Source organism: Catharus ustulatus, chromosome 2 (assembly GCF_009819885.2).
Source record: "Catharus ustulatus isolate bCatUst1 chromosome 2, bCatUst1.pri.v2, whole genome shotgun sequence".
NCBI lineage: Eukaryota > Metazoa > Chordata > Aves > Passeriformes > Turdidae > Catharus > Catharus ustulatus.
Genome location: NC_046222.1, coordinates 90,274,134 through 90,288,529, shown reverse-complemented (window position 1 = coordinate 90,288,529; position 14,396 = coordinate 90,274,134).

Here is a 14,396-nt window from a genome sequence, read left to right as displayed (position 1 = left end):
AGAACCTTGAGTTTCATATTGACTACTTAGGATGAGATCCCATACAAAGTAATAAAGATTAAAATTACAGTGGCAAACCCAGCATATCCCTCATCACTCTTATCAGTGCAAGGGGAGCTACCATCCCTGCATGAAATCCTGTTTCAGGAACTATACTACTAAGTTATTAAAAATTATGTGAAAAGTAGTCACAGAGGTTGATAGGGGTTCTTTGAGGAAAAAAAATGTAGCAAAAAGAGGACAGTTAATTTGAACTTAAATGAAGAAGCTCTTAAGTTCTGTTGCATATGCCAGAACTAAAGATCAAGGTGTAGGAAAGTGTTGTACTAATGGTAAAGAGAAAAAGCTGTCTGGAGCAAAGTACTTATAAATTATTTACAGAGATTAGGGGAGAAAAGTACAAAAGGCAACACTATGAACTATGTACTTACAATTATTCTGACTCCTGTGAGATGGTTTTGTTGGGAGATACATATAAGGAGTTGATGATGGATATCAAAGATCTTTTCTTTTCTGATACACCACATTTGACAGCAACGGGCCAGAATTAGTTACACATGAATGTGAGCAGTGCAGTATCAGCTTAATTGTCTGCACTGGGTTTGCATGGCAGGGGTAGCAGGTGCTGGTAGCAGGGGTATTACGGAGGTGGCTTCTGTAAGAAACTGCTAGAAGCTTCTCCCATGTCCAGTGGGGTCAATGAATGCCAGCTGGCTCCACTGACCTGCCACTGCCCAGCCCCATCAGTGATGGTGGTGGCACCCCTGGGATAACAGATTTCACAAGGTGAGAAAAAAGCATAGGAGCAAACTCCTCAGGGGAGACAAGTGAAATTATATGGAAGAGACAACTCTGCAGACACCAGGGGCAGTGGTGCAGGAGGGGAAAGAGGCGCTCCAGGCAGCAGGGCAGAGATTCCCCACAGCCCGTAGTGAAGACCATGGTGAGGCAGCTGTCCCCTGCAGCCTGGAGGGTCCCACTCTGGAGTGGCTGGATGCCTGAAGGAGGTTGTGATCCTATGGGAAGCCCATGATGAAGCAGGATCCTGGCAGGACCACTGGACCCATGAAGAGAGGATCCTGGAATGGAACAGGCTTGCTGTTGTGACACCATGGGGGACACACGCTGGGGCAGGCTGGTCCTGAAGGACTGCACCCTATGGGAGGAATCCATGCCAGAGGAGCTAATGAAGAACTGCAGTTCATGGTAAAGAGTCATGCTGAAAAGCCTGTATCTGTGGAGGACAGTCTTCTATGGGAGGAACCCCATGCTAGAGCAGGTCAAAAGTGTGGTGAGTCCTCCCCCTGAGGAGGATGGAGAAAACTGCAAGTGAAGCTGAGCCCAGGAAGAAGGGAGGGTTATGGGAAGTGTGTTTTAAGATTATCCTACTCTGATTTGATTAATAATACAGGAAAAAATTTTTTCCAAGTGAGGCCTGTTTTGCCTGTGATGGTACATGGTGAGTGATTTCTCCCTGTCCTTACCTGTCTCCGCAAGCTTTATGTTATATTTTCTCTCCACTGTGCATCCAAGGAGGGCACAGAATGGTTTTGTTGAACAGCTGGTGTCCAGCCAGACCAAAGGAACTACACCAGCTATCTGTGAGTCCCAGTGAACTTCTGTCCATTAGATGGGTGAAAAATGGTGTGTAAGACAGGAAACAAATTAGACAATAGGTCTCCTGGCTATAACTAACCAGGTGAAGCAGATGTCCTGTCTTCTGACTGGAACAGGTCTGATCTTCCAGAGGAAGTGAGACATCACCTCAGACACTGTTGGACAGTTTAGTTATTATTATGACTTCATGTGTTTGCATTAATAACGGTTTTAATTATAGCTGTCGTTACATTCTGCCTTGGAATGGAACGTGTGGTATTTGGGGCTGTGCCTTCAAAGGCTCAGCAGCTTGGCAGGGCACTGTGAGGCTCTTGTTGCAGCAAACAGACAGCTGTTTGCAGACAGAGGATTATTCCCAGCACCTCCGGTGCTGAGTAGCACTGGAGACCACAGAGAGAAGAGCTACTGAGGGCCAGAAGACAGCCCAGAGGCAACTTGCCCTCCACCTATGATTGATCAGCTAAGGCCCTGTGGGAGATAGGCCATTTGCTCTTGCTGGCAGAGGAGATGCCAACCCACCCAGAGAGAGGGATTCTGAGAAGTATCTGAAAGCGGAACCTCAAGGAATGTCCCTCCTCCCACTGGCAGTCATTCCTGCGGGAAGCACTGCCTGTCTCCGAAGGAGGTGGTGAATCCCAGTGACTGTGGTACCTCAGTCCTTCTGCCCAGATCCTCCTGCCCAGGGCTGCAAAAGGCCTTCAGGATTTGGTATATGGACAGCAGAAATTGTAAGACTTGTGTTAATATGAACAGACTGACAGGTATTGCAGGTGAGACATTTTTCTGGTACGTACAACTTAACTCTGGCAGGTTGAGATGGTGTGACTTGGTTCCAAGCCCAATAAACCAATAGAATGTGTGTTTACTATGAATGGGCTCATTCATTCCAATGTCAGTGTGTGTACACACGTGTTTGTGTGTGTGTGTGCATATAGAGAGAAGAGAATCCCTCCTCTCCGTTCTCCTCATGGCTTATATCATACAGCATGCCGACATATGCAGACTAACAACTCCTTCATAAGGAATCTGAAATACAGAGTCCAAGGGAAGTTTAACAGCTTCATAGCGCGTAATTCTCTTTTGGCCACATTTTGTTTGTCAGGGGGAGCACAAGAATGAGGCCACACATAATTTAACACCTTTCCCTATTTAGAGCTTGTTATTTTAACTTTCTCTGAGATTGTTTTTTTTAAAATGTTTGTCTGAATTTAGTGGTTGTGAAGGAAAGTGACAGCCCTAAAGACCATAGTTTTCCTTGCAGAATGGGCACGGGATGAGCTCCAGCAGAGTGCATTTCCTCATATTACCACCTTGATTTGACCTTGAATGACCTGTTGCAGGCCCAGCAGAATTGGTTTTCGTATCTTTTCAGTCCTTGGCCTTTTTGCAAATACTGACAGCTGGGCTGTGGCAAATGTGGCAGGGCTTCTGGAAGGCTGGTCTGTGTCCAGATCAGACCCTGACTTCTCTTACATAGGCACAGTGTTACAGTAACCTTTCAAATACTAAGGGGGCTGGTGAGCAGAGCTAATGAGACAGATCTCAGGGTATTTCAACACCAGCAGCCATGGAACTGCCTCCTTTCCCAAGGCTCTATTATTACAGCTGTGCTCAGGCTTTAATACTTGCTGGGCCTTGTACAAAGTCAGACCAAGGCACAACAAAATGTGGGAGAAGAAATGCTTAAAGCTGCAACTCCTTCCACCAGATCTCTTTAATAAAGGAGCAGAGCTGTGGGGATAAAATTGCTTTCCCTACCATGGTTAAATATATAAAAGGACCTGGATATTCCAGTGTCCTGGCTAGCACAGCACATTGATCCTGTGCTGTTTCAAAGGTGAATGATGAGAATCTGAACTTACATTCAGCACGTAGGTAATGACTCAAGCAACAAATTTATATGTTGCTGCACCCCCATGTTTTAATATATTTTGGGGGATTTTGAAAACAAGGTCCCACTCCTGAATTTACTTTAGCAAAGACTCATTAAAGACTATCCAATCACTTTTCTCAGCAAGGACTCTTCAGAATAGGCACAGTGTCTTTAACTCTTGTGCTGACATCACCACTGGGGCTGGTGTGGTGGGCACTACAGAGTTTTGTGTTCACTCCACCTGCCCCTCAAGGTGAATATGCTCTAATACAGAAGCCAAGTGGTCTCATGGGGTGGGTGGTATCCTCCACTTTATACAAGAAGCACTACTAAATGCATATTGCCACTGTAAGAAAGCTGCCAGAACCCCATCTGAAGTCAACTCATCAGTGTTCTTGAAATGTCATCCTTCCTGTGCAGGGAAGGAAGTGTGGAGCTGTGCAGGAAGATTAGATAGGTCATGGGGTGGTTCACAGCAGGACCTTCATTCCAGCTTCATTGGAACAGAATCCTGCAGGAAAACAGGGCCTCTATTCCTACACATCCCTGAATTATGAGTGTTAGCATTTAGAAGAATCCTTAGTTTAATGCGACATTCAGTTCTTCCCAGTAATATGTGATGAAAATCTGAGTATGGATTTTGATTTAATTGCCTGGAAGCATGGCTCTCAGCATTTTTTCTTCTGGGTATCTGTGGCTGTAATTAAGAGAGAGAGATTTAGGATCTGTTTTACAATACCTTGACAAATTCTAGCTTTTTTAGATCCAGAAGGTGTTTTGGGTCCATATTTGTAGAAAACTGCTCTCTTGTATTTAGTTTTTTTCGCATAATATCGGTGTTAGCAATGATTATTCATTAACTCTGGTCTCTCAGAGGAACCATATGTGCAGAGCAGAGGGAAAAGAGTACTGTTGTTTTTTAATACTGAGTCACTGCTACTGATTAAGTGTTTCTTTTTTTTCTTTTTTTTTTTTTTTTTTTTAAGAAAAAGAAATGGAAAAAAGGTGTTTTTTTCTGAAGCCTATATGTCAGGAGAATTGATTTTCTCTAGGTGCCACAATGTCTTCAGAAAGTTTTAGTCCAGTGGGCTACAGTGATATCAGCCAGCACTTGTTTTAAAGGATATCTGTAAAAAATTCATGGTTAGATTCCTGCATCTCAGGTCACAGGAGAGTGTGACTATTAACAAGCTCCAGCTGCCTGATGGAGTTTCACCAGCCATTTGTGGATCTTTAATTTTTTTTAGGAAATCTTTAACTGCCTTTTTTATTTTTTTCCTGGAGGTATATTAAACCTTTAAATCTATTTTTTTTAAAGTTCACTTTAAATACTCCCTTTGTGTCCATGCTGAGGAAGTCTTTAATTACATTAGTAAAAAAAAAAAAAAAATAAAAGAAGGAAAAGAAGGGATAGTTCTGATTTTGCACTCAGTTCCCTCTGATTGTGCCATCTCCTCTAGTCATGTTTTTTGTATTTATTTTCTCAGCAAGGGGCCTGTTTTAATACTGCAGCTGATGATCTAAAAATGCGTGAGCCATGTTTTATTACACACCAGCCGCATAATACGGATGAACGGCTCTCCTGGGCTGGCTGAGCTCTGCTCAGAGCTGCTCCACTCAATCCTCTGGCTCTTTCCCTCCCAGGTCCCTGCTGGAGCCTCAGCAGCCTCGGTGATTGTGGTGGAAAGGCAGCACGGTTCAGGCAGTACCTGAGTTCAAGGAGGTCCAGCTGTGGCTCCTCGCAGTCTCATCCCGCTCCTCTTGCTGGAGCCAGTCCCAGCAGTTTGATGCCACCTAGGAATGGCACTACACCCTCCTCTGTGCTTCTCTGCTCAGCTGCCAGAGCTGGGGCTCACAACTGGCCTGTCTGCTCTGCCTCCTTCACTGCTATTTCACAACAGGGAAATGCTGAATGAGAAAAACAAACAATAACCGTGCTGTTTTTCTCTCCAAATTTAGGGGTCAAAAATGTTGGCTTGAAAATCTTTGTTTGGAAATTTGGGCCCAGATCATGAAGTGAGCAAACACAGTGACTTACTGTAATATTGTGTTTGAATTTAAATGAGAGTAAGTAAAGGGATTTCTTCATTTAAAGTTGCAGTTTTCAGAAAAATGAGAGTCCTCTCAAAAGTGCATACAATGAAGAAACTGCAAGAACAATCTGTTGGTGAGTGATTATTAGCAGTAATAAAAATATGTACATTTTTTCCTTTAGATTTAGTATCTGCCATACTTTTGTTTATCCTACTGCACACAAAGCCTGAATACCCTGAAAAAAATAATATATAAATATAGCTACATCACATTCATGCAGATGTGTACTTACTGTATATATATATATATCTCCACACACATACATATATATATATATATATATATATATATATATATATATATATACACACACATACACATACACACACACATACACACACACATATATTCTGTACGGAATCATATTCTATGGTTCATCATTCTGGGTAAAGAAGACCAACACAGAGGAAAATTGCATTTTAGTCAGCACCTGTTCAGGATTTTATAGGAAATCTGGGCCATTGCCATGACAATTCCAGAAATGGTTAGTTAATGTCTTTTGTATTCTTGTAAACCCCTACTCATTTACTGCAGCAGCACTGAAAACTTATAAGAGCACTTATTCAGTCCAAGTATACTTGGAAAACTCAGAACAACCTTACTTTTTCTTTATAATTTTTTTTCTCAACATAAATGTAAATTGATACAAATAAGTAAGTTCTACATACCATTAAGCCATGCATGTCAGCAAATAAGAAATGCACCTGGAACTTCATAGCTCTTATGGAAAATTAATAATAAATGTTTTCTTGCCAACATCAATATGTTTATATTATGGTCACGGGACTCTCTCTGATGCCTAAATTATTTAAGACATTAATTTTTTATCTCTGCTCAAACCTACTACATAAAGTTGCTGAGTTCTGTATTGAAAGTGGTGGTTCAAATCAAATTGATAATGCATTTTAATTAAAGTAGTGTTAGGATACATCTCACGGTCTTTACTCAGGCAGAATGTACTGGAGTAGTGAAAACTTTCTTTCCCTCTGCTTTCTGTGCTTCCTGACACCTTCAGGTTGTGCCACTTAATGCTAAGACACAGGAGAAAAGATGAGGGCTCACTTTCATTCCCTGCTGTCTCCAGTTACGTGCTCCTCCTTGGTGCTCTTGGGTTGGGTGTATTTCATGTGTGGAAAAACCCAAAAGACAAACAGATGACTAAAATGTAAATTACTGGTGGGTGTTCTGCTTCTCTTTGTTCTAGCCAACACACAGACCTTACCTCCTTTTCAGGTGAGAGATTTGTTAAAAAAATGAAAGTAGGAACTTATCACGACCAGAGGAAAAGATTCAAAACCCCAGCCTTCTTCACGGACAGACTAACTAGCATCTGGGAAGTTCTTAATGAAGAAGTTGTTCTGGAAAATAATGAGACCAAACAATAATTTTTTCCCAAAAAAGTTCCAGCCATCACAAATAAGTGGCCTGGGAGCTCTGCAAAAGTGCTCTTGTGATACTTTGAGCTACATTGACTTAAGGCACTAACTTGAGTTACCTGAGTTTGAGAGATGCTGGCTGTTAGAGTGTATTGCATATGTGCTATTCTTATTTTGCTGTAAACTGTGATGGAGGGGAAGAGCTGAGTAGCTCCAAGAGGGCCAGTTAACCTGATCAGCATCTCCCCACCATGGCTCTGAGGGAAGAAAGGTCTTGGCCATGTAATTGCCTGAGCTGTCATCACAGTTTAAGAATTGTAGGTAATCAAAAGCAATTGACCACTGATGCATTAATAGCTCAAGTATCTCCCATGTCTCTTCTGTTATCATATCAAGCCTGCATTCTTCTACACTGCATCATTATCTCAAGTTTATAGGTATTTAATTCTGCAAAGAATAGCTAGTTACACTATCTAAATAAAAATACATGATTGTCTATGGTCAAGTGAATTAAACCTAGCTAAACCCCAGGTTCCCACCAACATACTCTATCAATCCTTCACCAAGTAAATGGGAGAAAATATACGAAAATATTTGTAGTCAAGATGAGGACAGGGAGAGAAGATAATACCTGTTACCATAGTGGACTGACTTGACTCGGGGAAATTAATTTATTACCTATCAAATCAGAGCAGGATAATGAGAAATAAAAGCAAATCTTAAACCACTTTCTTCCCAACTTTGCCTTTATTTAGGGTTCAACTTTGCTTCTTGATTTCTCATCCTCCTCCTGTCAAGCACCTCAGGTGGATGGAGAATGGGAATTGTGGTCAGTTTACCACACATTGTCTCTGTTTCTCCTTCTTCCTCAGGGGAAGGACTTCTCACACTTCCCCTGCTCCAGTATGGGTCCACTCCCATGGGACACAACCCTCCACAAAATTCTCCAATGTGGGACCATCTCACAGACTGCAGCTCTTCTGCAGCTCCACTGGACATGGGGGAAGCTTCTACCAGTTTCTCACAGAAGCCACCACTATAGTACCCCTGTTACCAAAACCTGGCCACACAAACTCAATACATTACCTCAAACAATTATGAAAATCTAGCAGAGATTAAACAGAGTTTTAGCAGAAAAAGGACAAAATGGGCAATAGCCACCTGGTCAGCAGATAATTGCTGATCCAACTAAACAAGCAAAAACAAAGGTTCAGGCAGGTGAAGACAAATTGAGATGGTGTCAGGGCTGCCCAGAGAAGTAATGGAATCATCATCACTGAGGGTGTTCAAGAAATGACAGGATGTGGCACTTAGTGCTATGACTTAGTTGACAAGCAGTGCCAGGTCAAAGGTTAGACTCAATGATTTTGAAGTTCTCTTCCAACCTAATTGTCTCTATGGTTCTATGATCGTCATGCCTTTTTTCTTTGCTACATTCTGCATTTACTTGCAACTTATCTCACTAGGAGATGCATTTCCATGTCTGACATTCTCTGATGTCTTCAGTAGTCTGCTTTCCTGCATTTGCAATATCTTTCTCTCATGAATTCTCTTTTGTAAACATGTTTCCAGACAGTTGCAATTGCCTGCTAAAGATTTTTGGATTAAATTGCAAATCCTTTAAATTCTCTGGATTTAATACATCAGACTTTGTCTACCATACATGTGATGTGTTTATCAGTTCTTGATGAACATGAATTAACTCAGATGACTGTCAGTCTGTGAAAAACAAAAGGAATCTCAGATACAGCCCAGGCTCTGCCTTCTTAAGACATTCCCCACAGATGTATGTCATGTAACTCATTTTGCAGGCTTTAATTTATGAAGTTTTTACAATACTTCTGCATTTTTAACATAAGAACAACTTTTAATATCTAGATTAAATCTCTAGCTGTAATTAATTCCTGCTGCATTCAGCCTATTCATCATGGATGTGGAGAACAGCACATCATCCCCTTCCACCTTGATGTACTCTTTTCCAAGGAAGACTGTTCCAGCATGGCTATCTTTATAGACAGCATGCAGGAATTTGAGGTCTGGACTGAAACTCCTGTAACAACTTGCTACTCATGGGAGCATTGTTACCCATCTTTTCTAGCTGAATGGTCGCTGTGATTCTGTATATCCAAGTCTTCAGCTTGATGGCAAGAGTCAAAGTGCGCTGGAATCAGTAGCAGGGTTAAGTCTTTACTGACTTAAGGGGCCTAAAAAAATAAAGAGCCCTTACTAGTGTTTACCTTAACAGATGGTAGCAAAATGACTGCTGCAGAAAACACTGTGACATTAGAATCACATCCGGCTTGGCAGTGGTGGAAGGGACTATACAAAATCCCATGTAAAACCCCAAATGTCTGTGAATGTTTATAACTTAAAAGTCAGTGCATGCTCTGACACTGCTCAAACTGATGGAGAGCTGTCTGAACACACTGGAGGAGAAGTGCTCCTCTGCCAGTCCCATCCTCTTTCTGGTTACCAGTACAGACACCTTTCCTCATCAGATCAGTTATTCTGGATCTCTGCTGCTGTGTGGAAAACATGTTACGAAAGTGGTTTTTCAAATTGCAGCCTGTTTTTTCCCCTCTCCTATGGCTGAAGAAACATGTGCTTTTTTTGCAGAATACCCAACTCAATTTCTGACTTGTGTCAGGTTCCTTCCCATAAGAATAGCAAGGTATGAGCTTATCCTTCTTTTTCTTAAAATAGCATAGGTGTAAAATATTTGTTAATCCTCTGCAATTAGGGTAGAGAGCAGGGCTTGAGTTACTTCTCAGTGAAATCATAATCACAAATATTTCTTGTATTACATTATGCAATATGAAGGCTCCTGCTAATTCCCTGTCTCTGTGGAATGGGCATGTGTTTTGGCTCTGCAATATCAAAGTTCAAGACTAGCATTTTTCTGATTCTTGTTGTCCTGCATCTTATAAACTGAGTATTTAAGAGTAGCATGTTTATTTATATATGTTGCTGCTAATCCAAACTGTCTGCTAAACTAATCCCTTGTTAAAATGAAATCAAGTCAGCTATTTTAGATTACAAAGTTAAAACAATAGCTCAGCCAGACACTTCACACATCTGTTTTACTTTTCCTAAAGAGGTATGCAGCTTTTCTTACATTCTTTCTCAACAAAAGTGCCACCAATTAGCTATACTTTTCTTTCATTTTTCTCTTATGACCTAAGTCTTGTTTTCTTGGTTCTTTTGCTGATTACTTTTGAAATGCTGGCTTTTTTTACATGTTTGTTTTCTTTCTCAGTAATACATTTTAAAATGGATAAAAATATCATGCTTATTACTTGTTAATATATTATCATACTCTATTACCCAAATTTGGACCAGAGGTAATTCCAATGTGGGAAATGCCAAAATAATACATTCTTGGAGATGAGATCTTAGACAGATATGGAAACCCATAGTAGGCTTTGATTTACTTACAGTCTGCAGGAAATGAAGCATTACCGTCAATGTGGTACATAGAGATTTTAACCAAAGATAACTTTGTTTCCAGCTTTACCTGCTGCTTTGATTTAAAGTATTTTTCACATCATCTAATTTTTCATAAGCTTTTGCATGTTTAAAGTTTGGCTTTTCTTAAGGGATTGTATAAGTTTTCATTTTGTGCAGAAACCCCCCTGTTATTTAGTGCATTTGCCAAACACTTTAAAATTACATCAGGTGAGGGTTGCTGCAGCCTCCTGGAGCCAAAAATGGGGAACAATGGGGTTTACCTCACCACTCTTTAATGTACTGTTTTTTGAACTAGTATTCTGACAGGATGCCACTGCTTCTGCCAAGGTAACCTTCAGGCCCAGTTTGATTTTATATAATTTTATTTATCCACTTGTTTCATCAGCCCTCTTTGAAAGGTGAAGAAGAAGAGGCAGGCTGTCCCCATCTCAGTCTCATATTTAGCCTTGCATCAACTACTTGGAGATTATCAGCTGAGAAACTTTTGGGGCTCACATCCCCCAGAAATGTGAGTGACTGTGCATAACAGTGAGGTGGGAACAGTTACTGCTTCCTTTATGCCACAGAGAAACTAAGGCATAGAGAATTGTATAAGGTAATTTTGGATTCCTCTTTAGCACAGGGATGTAATTCTGTATCACTCTGTGATGTGGTCAGAAAGCTGGTCCAGCTTGTCTCCCTGAGCTTGTGGGAGCCACATCTATGTTCTGAGCACAACTCTCAGCATCCCTCCTGAGGGTAAATGTCTCATGCCACTGAGCACTGTTCCCTTGTGGGAGCTCATGGGTACACATTTCCCTCACACTCCTTGCAGGTCTTTTTGCCCTCATGTTGCCTTGAATGGTGGCATGTGATATTCCATGTTAATGACACATGCAAACAGGCTTTAAATTCTGCAGGATCTCCACAAGAACGTGTGTTTGCTGCCTTGGACCCAGGAATAGCTCTGTAGTACTCACAGACTTCTACATGAGGTGTGGAAACACAACTTTCCTTCTCAAAGGTGGGCCAGGAAAGCATGGCCAGCAGAGGCAGGGCCTGCTCTCTGTCAAAGGTCTCCATCTCCTGTGGAAGCCCCTTAGCTGCTACCCTGCACTGCCTCTGATAAGAAGTCGCAGTTGTTGGCTCCAATCTGGCAAATAAACTGGGAATGGATAAGACAGGAGATTTCATCGAGCTCATTATTCTTCTCTCTAAAAAAGCCTAAACCCTACTGAAATCATTAGAGAGTGACCTTGTTAAGTCAGTGGTCTTTAAACCGAGACGTCAAGACATCTTCATATCTTCTATCATTTTTTGTGAGTAGAAAGCTCTGAGTAAAGTCAATGAGAGGGACAAACAATTCCACAATGAAGCTCAGCTAGTCCCTAATGATAAGTTTGATGTCTTCATGTCTTATGTGCAAGCAACCCCTTCTGGCTGCTGTCTCTCAGGGTCTGGCTGGACTGGCTGCCCACCTTGACAGACAAAACTGCCACGACATATGATTAGATTTTTCTGCCTCCTATATTTCATATGTTCTTCATTGGAGGAGTGAGTTCAGCAAGTCAGTGGTGTCACAATGATATCCAAATGATGCACCTTCCCTCCAGACCTGCACACACGCCCTGGGTTGCAGTTCCTCCAGGCAGAAAGGCAAATTAGTGCCATACAGAGCTGCCACCAAGGTCATGAACTGAGCTGGTGCTAGAGTAGAGGCAGATGGGATCACCCTCTCAGTCTGTTAAAGCTGAGTTTGACACTAAGGACGCATGTGGAAATCAGCAGGAGTTTGCCTGTGTAATTTTTATGAATTTGCTAGAGCACATGGAGGCTGTATAGCCTGGATCAAGCTCTGCTGTCATAGCTCCAGCGACACTCTACAGTCTTTCAGGCCATGTGTCTCCCAGCATCTCGTGTCCATCCTGCACTGATCCTCTAAACCCTGCTCAGATCTGCTCCCCAGAATGGGAATCACTGCCTCAGTTGTCTGTCCTGAAGCTACATCTGAGCTACTCAATGGTCTCTCAGTAGGTGATAGAAACAAATAAGCACTTATAGCATGTGGTTCATATGACTTCTGTTTTTGGAGGAAATTAATTTGGTCTTATAAGTGTCCATTTTCTTTTCATCAGGAATTTCCTTTTAACAGGAATTTAGGGTACCTTGCTCTGATACAGAGATCTTACTTTGGAAGGCAATTAATGGGGCCAACTGTCTGAGGCCTAGGAAAATCCAACCGGGGTTTTTCCCAGGCTGAACAAGCTTTGCTTTCACAGTTCTCAAGGACAGAAACCCAAAACAAAGATTACAACACCTGTAGTGTATGTGACTTTAGTCACGGAGTGTGTTTCTAAAGGAGTGTCCACTCCTGGCCCAATGAATTTTCTTTAAGTTGTTTACCACGATGTAAACTATTTAAATCCATGATTTCCTTCAATAAATGCTCTTTCTTGCTCCTCTAAGAGAGTGCCATGTTACTGTGTCTTTTCATCACTTGGAACCACATACAGTAACAAATTAATATTATTTCAGCACCTTGAATGTGAAAAACACCACACAGAACCTGTATAATGATGGTTTTTTTTTTTGTTTGTGTGTGTGTGTGAAGGATTATTAAAGCATATATCAAGTTAAAGTATGCAATGTTTTGTACACCTACAAAACTTTCTGGATGGGCTGTTACTTACTTTTCTGTTATCCATGTACTGTACAGGCATGTTCAGTCCTTAATGAAAATTGTACAACTGGATCAGGTTATTAATAATTTGTCAAGATGCTTAAAAGGGGTAGAGGAAAAATTCAGCAAGTCTGCCATTCCCTGTTCTATTGACCTTCTCTTTTCATCAATAAAAACAGCAAATAAGAATTAGCAGGGGGTTATCCTCTTAGCTTATGCTAACTCTCTTGCTGGAGAGGGAGATATTTGACTAGCCTAATAAGCAAGTATGTAGTGTTAATTCCATGAAGAAACAGGTTTTTAGAAAGACCGTGGCATTTGGAGGAAGTTACCTTCTGTCTTCTGATCAAGTTAGTTTTCCTGTGTTTATTACAGTTAATGTCCAGGTGCCTCTGGGAATTGCAGCAAAGAGTTACCAGTATCCTGTGACCAGTAAAAATATTGTACTCACAGTGTGTTTCCTGCCTGTGATAAGTGCATATGCAGTGACTGACCAGGTGATGTCCCAGCCATGCTTTTGCTGTGACATCCATTAAAACTTACAAGTGAGTCATATAGATAATATGCTCAAGGAAATACTGTTTGGTGGTTTGTGTTAGAATAATGTGATAGATTTCTGACATTGATAAAAACAGATTCTAGTATGCCATTTTGGACAACTGTGCCTGAATATTAACCCTGATTGTTGGCATAAGTCACATTTAAAACGCTTTGTATTCCCTTCTTAGAATATCCATTGTTCTTGTAATATAATTTTGCATTGTCAGAAGATATAAGTTGAAGGATAGTGGACAAGAAAAATTCAGTGATTCCTGTATTCCATTTCTGAAATCTGAAATATTTTTCACTTTCCATATTATCTCTTTTTCTAATCTCTTGATACTTTGGTGATTCCAAGTGCTGCAAGGTCTGCTTTTTCCACCCATGCTTTCTCCCTGGGCAGTGCTATGTGATAGGAAGATGTGTATATGTCTTTCTAAGCTGCAGTGTTATCAACAAAACCACAAGGATATTTTAGAGCTTAATTTCTGTTAAGCAGTTGAACTTACCCAAGTGTCACAAAATGCTCTGTGACAAAATAGATGACTTCAAATAGATGATGTGGGCAAACCTCCAGATCCTAAACTAGAGGCCTTCCTACGACCTGCTTGTCTCTCTGGGAAACATTGAAGCTATAACTAAGAGAAATAAGGAAGGGACAACCAACATTACCCCAGACTTCTCACAGTTACACAAACCAAACTGATAGCTTGACTGAAGGCGACATCTTTCACCCTGTCCAAATCTACAGAGTTGAATCCTTAGTTTA